At 36.0% G+C, this 14,166-nt stretch overlaps 1 protein-coding gene across 2 annotated transcripts in view; it reads left to right on the top strand.

Annotated features, from left to right (window-relative positions):
- dab1a (DAB adaptor protein 1a) overlaps nt 1-14,166 on the top strand; it is a 364,356-nt gene that overhangs the window by 186,792 nt on the left and 163,398 nt on the right. The window contains exon 2 of one of the 2 annotated variants that reach the window (XM_084092068.1): nt 3,845-3,901. The gene's annotated coding sequence lies outside the window, so the exon portion shown is untranslated. Of the gene's footprint in view, nt 1-3,844; nt 3,902-11,749; nt 12,016-14,166 lie in introns of those variants that run through there. The other variant, XM_084092069.1, reaches the window with a different exon arrangement.

Below are 14,166 nucleotides of genomic sequence, written 5' to 3'. Positions count from 1 at the left end.
ATTTCTTGAGCAGCAAATTCCAATGATTTCTGATGGATCATGTGACACTGAAGACTGGAGTAATGATGCTGAATATTCAGCTTTGCTATCACAGGAATAAATTACGTTTAAAATATATTAACATATAATAGAGTTATTTCAAATAATAGTTTGCAGTTTAACAGGTTTTACTTATAAATTTAATAAAATAGAAAAAAATCTAATAAATGTATAAATAATAAATAAAATAAATAAATAATAATAGAAAAAATAAAATAAATTTAGTGTTGATAAGCATAAGAGACTTCTTTCAAAAACATTTACTAATCTTACCGACCCAAACGTTTTGAATGTTATGTATATTTCAAAAAGTCTAATACTTTTATGTATTATTTCCTCTTAATTCATCTTTAGTTCTGAAAATATAGAAGAAAATTCTTGGTTGCCAAGTTTACTTGCAATTTAACTAGATATTGTCTTACAGTATATTGTGCATAAACATGACAAACAGTATAGGACTAAATGGATCAATGTCTTTGAATGGGAAAATTTATTTTATTTTATTTTATTTTATTTTATTTTATTTTATTTTATTTTATTTTATTTTATTTTATTTTATTTTATTTTATTTTATTTTATTTTATTTTATTTTATTTTATTTTATTTTATTTTATTTTATTTTATTTTATTTTATTTTTCAATATAGTTTAGATACGTTTGCCCCCATTCTTGTAACCCACATTTTTTCACGTATCACACGGTGTGGTGTCATTTGGAGCAGTAGCCTCCTGTTGTCTGTAGGTTTCACCCAGCTGATGGTTGTGGCCTGGGGAGATTAACCTATATCTGTTAGCGCTAACCCTCATGCACCTCATCACTGCAATTGTATTTACTCATTAGGCGTTATAGAAACAATGCGGAAGAGTTAATTATAAAGCGAGCAGCTTGCATTCTGCCTTCTCTGACCCAGTTCTCTTTCCTTCTCTCTCCTCCTCCCTCCCTCTTTTCCTTCCTCTTCCTTGTCTCTCTCCTGGTTAATGAGCGCACTTCATGCTATGAAATGGTTGCATGATTATTTTCACATGATTCTGACTGTGTCGTGATGAAAAGGCAATTTCTTCCTTTTGTGTGCTCGTTCGTTCTTTAAACGTCAGGACTCTGGTTTTATTTCTCCGCTTTTCATTCCGAGAAATGTGAGAATGTGTTTGTAATAAGGCTTTGCTGCACCAAATGGAGGTCGTAATGCAGTGTGAATGATAATAGTGGTCAACCTCGGTCATAACATTCCTCTTAGATGGCTAAAGAACTCGCTGTGACCTGTCGAGAAGTGTTTGGCTGACCAATGAGATGATATCCACACCTGCCGTTTCATTCTTAATGACTCATCTACCTTGCCATACCTTCCTCCTGTCTCATGAATCCTGGCTTTGCTTTAATAATGAAATCTCACTCTCGAATGGGTGTGATCAGGGCTGATATTGCATTCTAATGAAAGGCCAGGAGGAAATCTCAAAGGTTGGAGTAATAGGGGACTTGACAGGCTTGTTATGTAACACTCATGGATTGTGGGAGGCAGGGGAAAGCGGTTTCTTGTGATGTAATGTGATATGAATATAGGTACATATGGAGTATGAAATGATAAGGAATCCCAGTAGCAGCTGTGGGATATCACTGCCTTTAACTGCTGGTCTAGGATCAGTTTCTCCACTTTAAATCCAAAACTTCATTACTAGTAAGAAGGGAAGACCTGACTCTAGTGGCGTGTTTTGTTGTGTTGCAAAAAAATAAAAAAATAAAAAAAAATATATAGGGCCTATATATATATATATACAGTATATATATACAGTATATATATATATATATATATATATATATATATATATATATATATTTTTTTTTTTTATGTTTCTCAATATGCATCTACCCTGAACTAACCTGCTCATAAACAGAATCAGAATCTAGAAACAGAATCCAGAAATTGGATTTTTAGGGGCCGAGCACCGATGGTGAGAGGACCCTCTTAGAATTGCTCAATTGCTCCGTTTCTTATTATTCTTCTCCAAAGTGAATCGCATTTTTGAGGGCCTAAACATGATTGAAAACTCACAAAACTTTGCACACACGTCAGAACTGGTGAAAATTCACATCTGATATGGGTTTCAGAATTGGGCGGGGCAAAATGGCTCGATAGCGCCACATATAAACGTTCAACGGAGTGCGCCTCCCGCTACGTTTTATGTACGTGTATGAAATCCGGTACATACATGTAATGACCCTATACCTACGAAAAAGTCTCTTGGAGCATAGGCCTAAACACAACAGGAAGTCAGCCATTTTGAACTTTCTCTCAGATTTTGTGTAGTTTTTGCCATTTTCAGGCCTCGTACTTTAATGAACTCCTCCTACAGTTTTAATCTGATAATTTTCAAATTTGGTGAGTGTAATCTTAAGGCCTTTGCGACGTTAAATTGCGAAGATCTTCAGTTTTCATATAAGGGCGTGTCCTCGCGGCCTGACAAATTTAGATGTTTTGCCATGAAACAGGAAGTTGCTGTAACTCAGGCAAACAATGTCCAATCTGCCCCAAACTTCACACGTTTGATAAAAGTTCTGTCCTGAACACATGACCATGCTCATATTCAGTTATAGTCATAGTGCCACCTGCTGGCAACATGTTTAACATTGTTGTGGACTCCTAATAACATAAAAACAATGCCAGCAAGTGCTTAACATGCTAGCAAACAAATAGAAACATGCTAAAACATGCTAGCAAACACTTAGCTAAGTTTAGCATGCTAGAAATGCTAAAGGAAGTTGTTGTAACTTAAGCATACAAGACATCTACATGCCAATATTCCTGGTTGCAGGAAGTGTGGCAAATACATATGACTTTTACATACTCCTCCTATATTTTCCTACTCAAATGCAGATTGTCCATCGCGCTCTGTCTTCCTAAAGCCACCTGGTGGCGGTGGCACGGGTGTGAGGGCCCTTTCATCGCTGGTTGCAGATTTAATTATATTTGGGGCCTGTACCAACCATTGCTGTTGAACAAACTCAGGGTTATGGGATTAGTTTCAAGTTGACAAAACCAAAACCAACCAATCAAGCTTTGTTGGTACAATGATGATGATCATCAACTTTCTCTGTCAACTCAAGCTTTGATCCTGAGTATGGAGTGTGTTCACATGAAAGTTACATCGGTAGCAAACAGCTAATCGCATGCTTTGAAACATATAGAAACTGTGATTCACTTCTCACGATTAAATTTTCTCTTCTGCCCGAAGATTACGAAAATTAAGTATATAAATGTCTTGCTATATCAGTGCAAATGAAAGTTATGAAATTAGTTTACGTAGTTGACAATATAGGTAAAAGAGACTCGGACATGTAAGCTCCCATGTAGTCATTTTTAAATCTTTATCTATCGATTCCAAATCGTATTTATATTACATATTATCGGTATACATTTATATTAATTTAAACTAAAGGCTTAATAGTAATTGTTAAACTAAAATAATATATTTATAATAAATAATCATCACTAAAAGCCAGGCGAGTTTGGCTTATTGCGTCAGAAATTTTATTGCTCACAGCTTATTGGTCCAATTTTGGTTTGAGATCTCTTACCCAGCACATAACCAAACTAATTTCATGGTGCCTAAAACCCAGGGTTGGCACAAACTAAACTGAAACATCCCTGGCTAGCCACCTAAAATGTCTTAATTTGCTTGTACAGTTCCAGAAAAATAAGAATAAATGTGTATTAGAACAATCAGAGGGGAACCGACCTCCACCTAGTTGGTTCATGATAACACTTTATTATTATTATTATAATAACATGTTTTCCCTTTATTTCTTGCAGGTATTTTAACCACCACTTTTGAGCTTTATTATGGAAACCAGATGTGGAGAAGCAGTGGTGAGTATCATTAAATACCCTCATCTGTTTGGTATCTGACCATTTACTCTGCAAATCAGTTTTTTTATTGTGTATAATCTTTATGTAAGCTTATGTGTCTGCGTTTTGATACCGTCCACTGCTGTGACATTTTGTTTGCATCCGCTCAGACTGTATTTGTTCTATATTACACATGCCAAATAAAACTGAATGTAAGTCAGAGTTGGATGACACCTCACACCTTTGTGTGTTTGGGATCTCAGTTAAATATTGGCTCAGTGCTAGTTGTCTTAGGGGGTATTTCTGTCTGTGACCTCTAGTGATGTGTAACTGACCTCAGACTGCGACTCATAAGGTCAAGTGAGCTTAAACGTATGTTTTCTCACACAGAGAGCGCTTTGTCCACTGACTCACAGTACCTGTCACTGCACGTATAGTGTAATAGTTGCCATCATGAGTGCAGAAATGACAAGGTAACTGTGCCAGAATGGACTCATTTGTGATATTTTTGGTGGTACTTCAAATCATACCTCAAATATCCAGTCTACAAGTCTGAGACTACCAAAGAAAATGCTTCTTTTGTGCACTCTTTTCTAATTAAACAGTGTTTTTCAGGATAACAGTTTAACCCTTAAATGCATGAATGTTTCTCCAATCATTACATATTTGGGTCTTTAGCACCCTGCATCTAACATGGATGGCTCTCTTACTGCCGCAATAGTTTAAATCTCTCCTGATATTTTAATAACAATTACAAAATAATAACATAAAGCATAATTTTGTTGCCTTTTGACAAACGAGTTCACATGGTCAGTGTCACAAATTAGTTCAGATTTATAAACATTTAGAATCAAAAGAGGATGAACAGCAAAGACATCTTCCCACAGCCCGTTTAACTTATCATAACAGTATATTATTAAACAGTATTATTATTATTATACAGTATTTACTAAGAGTGCCAATGCTATGTATGTACTGTATAGTAAGAAGGTTATTCTGGTGCAATGAGACCGTAGATGTGCTTTTAAACCCAGAACGCATTGCCTTCACAAGTTTTGTTCTTTAGTTGAATCAAATACTGAAGAAAAGTCTACCAATAACTGGCAGCTGTATGAGTTTTAATAAAGCCATTTGAACTGTAAGTTGAAGCAAGGTGGAAATTCATCTTGTATGCCGCTAGATGTAGAGGCTGGAAACTTTGATTTAGATTTTTACTCTTCCAGAATTATCCTTCTCACCCACTCACTCCTGTGGCATATGACATGCTTGTTAGTCTCATGTGTCTCCAGTGGGTGTCATGCTACCAAATGTTAGAATTATTTAGATTTTACACTGGTATTTATTTATGTATTTATTTATTTTGCTCTGGATACATATGGAACAATCACTCCAATCGCATTGCAGGAATTACATTGTTTATTCAGCGCTGACATTTTGTTTTCTGTGCTATCGCTTGGCAAAGTGAGACTTGATATAAGACACGTTTTCTTACAATAGAGACCCTTACAAGTTGTGAAGATTATGAAAAAAATATGTCTCATAGTCTATTCATCATACTATCAAAGACATGGAATTTTAGAATAGTTGACAGTATCATAAAAGAGGTGAAATCATGTGAACCAGTGCGCTTTGTAGCTGAGACAATGCAACATGTCAGCCTAGCATAGGGAACGTCTATATAACGTCTGTATTTAGGAGGAGATGAAGAGTCTCTCGGGTCCTCCTCCCATTAAGTAATGTCACTTAAAGAAAAGAAATAGCATATCAGTGTAGAAAGGTGCTGTTAAAACAGATTCTTCTGCTCCTCTACATACAGAACAACTCCACTGCCATGTAGTGCTGAGCGGCTTTACTGTGCTTTTTCGAGCGCTGAAGTGATTAAACTTTATGCTGGAAGGAATTAGAATTTATTCCCCATGTGTACTGATGCAGTTCTGTGGATATACAGTTGTGTATGTTCATGCGAGAGGCTTGTTTCATATGTGTGTCAGTTTGCTTGGACTCAATTTTAAACGACATGGCACAATTTGTCTTTTGTCCAAATTTAATCTTTTTTTTTTAAGCACTAAAAATACATACATTAAAAAAAATAAAAAAAAATAAATAAAAATAAACCTCTTGTGATAGGATATAGAATGTTTTAAAATTCTGAATTAAAATTCATTTATATACACAAAAGTTTGGGCAAAGTAAGTTTTAAAAATAAAATAAAGAAAAAGCCTCATTAAAAGAATGAAGTTCTTGAAAATAAAAGAGTAGTTTGGCATAATCATAATTTTCTAGTATTTTTTCATTGTATATTATATTTTTATATATTTATTTATTTTATTTAATATTTCTTATAATATTAATTAAAATAGAATTATCGTATTATAAGTATTATAAACACATAGGCTACATTTCATTCATTATTATTATAACAATTTTATGATAAGGCAAGGTTAGTTTACATTGTAAAACCATGTGGTATGACTCCCCTCAAAACATAATATCTTTGAATTAATTAATGGTGTCGGTAAAAAAAAAAAAAAAAAAAAAAAAACTTTATATTTTTTTGTTTTGCTTTTTAAAGTATGATTTCGATGTGTACATTCACACATATTCAAGATATATGGAAAATATGTCATTATTTTTTTACTTGATAGTTATACCTGACATTTTATTTTTACCAGTAATTGAATTCAAACTTCTTGAATAGTGATCTATTTATTTTTATTTTTTCAAAACCATATGAAACCAACATGAACACACAGTACAAGAACATGGAACTTGTTATAAACTACAGCCTTTTCCTTTACTTTCCCATAGACATGCTATTGACCCATGTATCACTGACACTTTTCTGTGTGTGTCCAGCGTTGTACTCCTGTGCTGGGAGTTGTTGATAGGTTTGTCCCCTCTTTCATCTCTCTTCAGTAAGGCAGAGAGCCCCTTAGCTGTCAACCACCTCTCCATAATATAATCCCTATAGTTCCACCACGCTGCACACATACAGCCTGGAAACAAGTCAAAAGTAGTCCAGGCATCATAACTGATCAGTGCATAACACATGTAACCTTCGGCTTCCCAACCAGAGCTAAAAACACACCAAGAGTGGCATAAAAAGCCAAGCGTAGGTGTGGTAGTGTGTGCCATCCTATTTCCTGTTGTTCATTTCATCCATCCATCATAGAGAGGCCTCTGATCTCCTCCTTGACCACTGTTCAAAGCTCTCCACGCCTTCACATACTGATTTACTATGACAAATGAGCTCTCAACCCCAGGAAGGTTAGCTCGTATGTGCATGCACACGCATTTAAACAAGCTTCTAGCTGGTCAAGGGGTAAAATAATCCGCTTTGCTCAGAAATGAATGGGCGCACTGAAAGAATTCACCTCCAGATGCCAAATCAATACGTGTCCTTTGGTGCGTTGCACTGTAATAAAGCACTGGGGAGGAGAGCAGGAAGGTTAAGACGTCATTTGGCTTCACTCGTCCTTCTCATATCACGTCTGACGGGAATGTGACACTAAAGATGCATGCATCGGAATGTGCTCATTGACATGCCATAACGAAAACTGTTTTTTTCTTCTTCTGTGTAGACACAGGCAAAAACTGTTTTATCATGCATCTGTCAATTTTGATTTTTTGGCTTTTCATAAAGTGTTTTTTTTTTTTTTCAGACTAGTTGAAAGAAAACATCCAAAATACACTTTTAACTGTATCTTTTAGCACTTTATGTATTTGCGTCTCTAGATTTAAATTTCAGTATATATCTTTAAAGGCTGTTTTCTCAAAATGAGTTTTTCCTCCTATTGAGCCAGAAATCTCCCCTTCAGTGTATAGCACTTGTACACACCAAACTTTACAGTTTTATTCTTATCTTTATTCTGAAGGTTTTTACAGAGGGGTTTGTTCATCTATAATTTTCCTGATTTTATACAACATTTAAAAAATGGTGATTTTTATTTTTGGCTGTTGACACTATTTTCTAATTTGTGGAGTAATAAATAGAGAGATCCAAAATTGACTGTAATATATATATATATATATATATATATATATATATATATATATATATATATATATATGTATATATATATATATATGTACATATATATGTATATATATGTATATATATATATACATATATATATATACATACATACATACATATATATATATATATATATATATATATATATATATATATAAAATTAAAACAAGAATTTTGAACCTGACTTCATCCAATGTTCCGATTTTTGTTCTAGAAATGTATGCAAATTATTGCATATTTAATTAGATAACGCCTCATTTGCATATTTAAACAACATTTCAGAAAGCTTGTAATACATTTTTTTTGTTTTTTTGTTGCAGTTATCAATGTAATCAATCAACTGGTAAAGTATGGTGATATATATCTATTAGTTATTTGTGTTACCCTATTCACCTTGTCTTGCCTTAATTGTGAAATTCACTCACAATTTCTGAGTGAAAATGTAGTCTTCTGGAGCAACATTCATATTGGTCTTGAAATGATCAGTATGAGGGTGCCAAATAAGATCATTACCCTTGAGAACGAATCCTGTTTGTTTATTCCCAGCTCAAGGAGAGTTGACAGGTCAGAATCACATGAAGTGCGCTGCATGGAGCGACGTGTATTGCCTGGGTGATCGAATTTTAGGATTGTGCTTATATTGATTATTTTACTGCCTTTCTGAGCTTAAGCTGTTTTCTTGAATGTGGTCTGGCCCGGTGTATATCTGCCACAGCCTGTAGAACCTTCTCTGGTCCCTTTTAATATATGATGGCCTGATTTTATTCCTTATCTCTTATACGTGTAGGGAGGGATGGCGGGAAGACAGTGGGAGGATGGGCTGCTATATGGTTAGATGGTGAAGAGGGGGAGGGGTGCGCTGGATTAAAATCTTGGTTGAAAACATCCGCATTAAAAAACGGAGGCAATGAAATAAACATCCCACCACCAAATGAGAAGGCAAGTGGAGATAGCAGAGAGAGAGAGAGAGAGAGAGAGAGAGAGAATGCTCTAAAAGATGAGCAGAAATAGGGAAAAGTGAGTGAGAGTGAGAGTGAATTGAAATGAACTGAAAACAGGACACTGACTCTGTGGCGGGAAAAAAAAACTGGTGATGAGATTCTTGCAACAAAATGAGTTTAGAACAACAAAATTCTCCACCAAACCACAAAGGGAGAGCGAGATAAAGAGAGAAAAGTAATAGTATTTGTAGTACATATTTCATAATCTGAAAAGAGACACATATCCACATACAAAACAAGCAGATGTACAATAAAACACAATACCATCACACAGGCTTTATGCAGCTGTTAGTGATTACTGAATAAGATTTTTTTAAATCATTTTAAAGAGATTGCGTTCACATAATTTCTTTCGGATTTTCAGAGCTTTGCATAATGAGAAAAAATGTACTCATGGTGGAAATATCCATGGTTTATCCATGACTTTTTAAGATTTTATTCATTTCCATCCATGACTTTTCCAGGCTTGGAAAACAGAATTTGTAAAGTTCCCTGATGTTTCCAGGTTTTCACTGCAAAAACGCATAGATCCTTGATGTGTATCTTTTTCTGGTTTGCCATTAAAAATAACTAAAGGCATGGAAGCATGAGATGTTAAGAATGATTTCAGGTAGTTTTTATTTATTTATTTTTTTATAATGAATTGAAATTTAAATGCAATTTATTGCTGCAATGCAAAGCTGAATTTTCAGCATCATTACTCCAGTGTTCATTGTCACATGAATAATTCTAATATGTAACATTTCTTATTATTATCAATTATGAAAATGGGTGTGATGTTAAATATTTTTGTGTAAACTTTTTTTTTTTTTTTTTTTTTTTTTTTTAGTAATCTTTGATGAAATTTCAAAATAGTATTATTTTTTTATTTTTTTATTTTTGTAGCTATTTAAAAGCTCCACTATCACTTCTGATAAATTTAGTGCATCATTGCTGAACAAATTACTGACTCCAAACTTTTGAGTAGTAGTGTATATTATATATAATATAATAATTTTACTGGAGAAGACAAAGATATAGGCTACTCCTTAAGAATGAGTTTTTTATTTTTTATTTTTTTTTTAGTATTAATACAGTTATCCAAAATACTCACAAAAAATTCTCCTCATAGAGAACAGACAGACCAAGATGTGCTTCACCTGCGACACATGACCCAAGATCACCTCTCTGCAGGTGTGATCTACTTTTGACATTTACTTCAGAAAACCAACAAATCATGGCAAATGTTAAAACCGATTTAATAAAAGATTATAAAATAGTGCAGTCAACAAAGTGGTCCAGCTTCCCGAATAGAGGGAGAAAGAGGATGACAATAAAGGAGTGAGAGCCTACTTTTAATGATAACACTACATTTTTATTGAACTTTCAGCTTTGCTGTTGACAGCCAATAAGAAAAAACACATGTACTGTACATGGCCGGACTACAGTGTAAAAGAGTAGAGTAATTCAACTTAAACAAATGCAAGTCTTTATTTCCCCATTCCAGCATTTCAAACTTTAGATTACAGAGACCCATAATCTGTTGCAATGATCTGCCAAATAGTGATTGGTCAAAGAGGTTGCATTGCTCCACTGCAGTAAAAGCTTCTTCCTAAACAGTGCTGTGAATATTTCTAGAGTTTCTTATGCCTTGGAATGATCATGGTGCCATGTTTGAGTCCACATACGAACGTTATGAATCAGCGTGGAGCCAGATGTTGCCTGGTCCCGTTTACAATGATTGAGAGTGAAAAGGGCGTAGTGCACTTGGCAGCCCCTAACTGAGAAGAGGATGGAATTAAAATCAATACTCTGCATGATGAGGTGACTCAGAAGGTTAAAATAGAACTCGCAACTCTCCAATGGCCACTGCGTAGCCGCTTTAAGATTATTAGCTGTCATCAACAGATGATCTAGTCCTGGGCGTAGATTTAAGTATAGGGATGGTGTTACCAACTTTCAGAAAATCAGAAATGTCCAGGCCAACATTTGGGCAGTTGTCCACAGATCGGAGGGAGAGTTTGATGGATAGGAATACAAGCGAATCAAGAGAGAATACAGCACATTACATTTCCCAAAGTTAAACGCACAGCTAAAGTTTCATTAGTCTGTAGATGCAAACGTCAGAGTTGATTCTAAAAGTTCAGTTTTAGAGGTTAATAATTTGAGTCTTGATTGGCTGAACGCTGTTTAAAATAAATAGAAAATGTATCTGGTACGGTAACGTCCGTCCGCGAGTCGATTTTGGCGGAAGAGTGACCTCTGACCCGATGTAAGACGGAAGCGCAGAGGATAGAGTAAAACAAAAAAACGGTCACAAATTAAAAGTCTAAAACGAGAATTTTTAAAGAGAAACGTCTGAGGAGCTTGAGTTTGTTGCCCAGCCCTGTTTGTTTGACCATTTACTCCCATTATAAATCTTGGAAGAGACAGGATTTTTAAAAATATAACTCTGATTGTGTTTGGTTGAAATAAGAAAGTCATATACACATAGGATGGTGAGAGGACGTGTAAATTATGGCATAATTTCATTTTTGTGTGAACTAACCCTTTAAGTTTGAGGTGGTTGTTTTTTTCGTGCCCCCTGTGCACCTGTTCTACACTCTCTTGCTGATGCCAGTTGAAGAGATTGTGTTTTTTTTTTTTCTGTTTCAGCAAATAAGTTGATGTTAATTTATCTGCCATCATCAATCCCCCAACACATCTCTTTCTGTCTTTATATTCTTTTGCACATGTTAGCTTTTTGGCATTGAAAACTCTCTCGCCCCTCCCACTCCTTGCGTTTTCTCCTGAAAGCAAGAAACCAGGACAGCTCGGCGCTCGACGGGTTAACGCGCGCTCGTGATTGGCTGCGGGAGCGGCGCTTTTAGAGAGAGGTAACCAGGCAACTTCAGCTGGAACAGCGGAGAGAAAGAACAGGGTAAAGGGGAAAAGAAGCGCAAAAATCCCATCAGTTTTGGTGTGCGATAGAAAGGATGTAGTCCAGGTCTGTGGCTGTATGTCCCCGGCATGGGAAAGTGGATTACTGCTCTTCTACAGACGGTAGAGACTGGATACGGAGTGATTGCGCGTGGATTTTTATAATGAGAAGTATGGGATCTGAACGCACCAGTTTAAAGGTAAGAGGGTATGTCTTAAGGATGTGATTCGTGATGACATATGAGAAAAAAAGAAAAAGAAAAAAAAAGAAAAGAAAAAAAACGGCGTCGGTGCTGTTGCAATGAAACTTGTCCATGTGGAACATGAGGACATCTTCCTGCGCTTCGGTGATGGAGTTATGTCGGTTGATTGTATTCACGCATCTAAAGCAATTGGAGAGATATGACTAAACAGTTATCCCACATTTGATTTGCGAGGAAATGAGCCGAACCAACTGCCACCAGTTGACGGTGATCATGCGTCCACGCGCGTATGGAGAGGAGCGGCGTTTGCTGCATTGACATCCATGTTCTGCCCTGCTCGAGAGCGATTGATCAACTGAGATTTACTACAACGCTCCGTATTTAACACCTTTTCCATTCATTGAAGCAGGGAGGTTTTGTAGCTATACACTCAATAAGTGCTATATGCGCGCACTCATTTGCAACTGCAGTGAAAGATATGTTCACTATTCCGGACGGGTTAAAACGCACGAGTAGCCTACTAGTTCAAGACACGGTAGCGTGAACTTTCCATGTATTTAAACGTGTTACGAGTAAAGAAAAGTGTATATTTTGTTTGTTTGGTTCAGGCAGGATGATCGGTCCGCAGGGGCTCCGCGGCAGCAGATTCCCGCATTAATCGTACTGCCCGTGTGTGTGTGTGTGTGTGTGTGCGCGCGCGCTCCTGCGCGTGTGACAGGGAACCACCGTCCGTCCGGGCGGCGAGAATTCGTTACTCGCACTCTAAGAATCTGTCAACTGACTTGGGGCACCGGCGACCGCGTTAAACGCGTCTCTACGTGACGTTTTATGAACGGTTGCGCTGCAGGAATATGTTCCTTCAGTGTTTGAAGCGGTAGACACGGGAGCGCGTGAGGATAATGTGCTTTGACAGAGAACATCCTTTTCTGACTGCCTGCGGACCGCTGCTTGTGGTCGCACTGAGAGCTGTAGTTTCAAAACGAAAGACGGTCCCCTCGACGTTTACTAAGTATACAACGCTTGAAAAGACACCGAATCTCGTCGTGTTGCCTTCACGTGCGGTTCCACTAAGCGGAGCTCGGTCTGAAAGACAAAAGCGCCAGTGACTGGAATGTCCGGTGAGGAAGACTTTACGATATACTAAAACCTAAAATATCCTAACGTTACACTGTGGTGACAAGCCAACGGTCTCAAAACCAGTTTAATCTAGGCTACTAAGTAATGTCTTGATGAACATAAACATGTGGAATGGTTTGTGTGAGGGTTAGCTTTGGGATTAAATTATAGCAAACACCATTACCTCGATAAAAAACAACACGAGTCAATGAAAAGTCCTCATCATCATGGAAAACAAATGTGTATGACAGTTTCATCATTCATCAAAGACTTGTGAAAATTCCTGTGTAAATTTTTTTTTATAATAATAAAATAATAATAATAATAATAATATATATATATATATATATATATATATATATATATATATATATATATATATATATATATGTATATATATTTAGGGAACCTCACAAGTGTACAAAGCAGAGCATCCATCGAACTGTTGTTGTCCTTAACCCATTTAACAATTCAAAGGCAGCACCCTTTAATCTGTTTTTCTGATGATAGTTCTGACCCTTATACATGCCTCCATAGTATTGATGGTTGAAAATTCACAGTCACAAAGGTGTATTTTGTTTTTTTTATATTTGTGTCTGAACTCATCCAGGTGTCAGGTGTTCATTGGCAGCGCCTTGTTTTTAGGTCATTGGTTAATATGTCACCCATCTTTTTGTGTGGTTCAGCCATCAATTTGTGTTTATTTCCAGCTGAATGCTATTTCATTGTTGTGTTTTCAGGCAGAACTACCATTGTGAATTGTTTATAGTTAAGATTTGATAGATAGATAGATAGATAGATAGATAGATAGATAGATAGATAGACGGACAGATGGTGGATAGATGGATGGATGGATAAAAAGATAGATAGATAGATAGATAGATAGATAGATAGATAGATAGATAGATAGACAGAAAGATAGATAGTCAGACAGATTCAGACAGACAGATAGACGGACAGATGATGGATGGATAGATAGATAGATAGATAGATAGATAGATAGATAGATAGATATATAGATATATAGATAGA

The sequence above is a fragment of the Abramis brama genome (genome assembly GCF_963993115.1).
Source record: "Abramis brama genome assembly, chromosome: 18".
Taxonomy (NCBI): domain Eukaryota; kingdom Metazoa; phylum Chordata; class Actinopteri; order Cypriniformes; family Leuciscidae; genus Abramis; species Abramis brama.
This window is presented reverse-complemented; position numbering and strand designations above follow the sequence as displayed.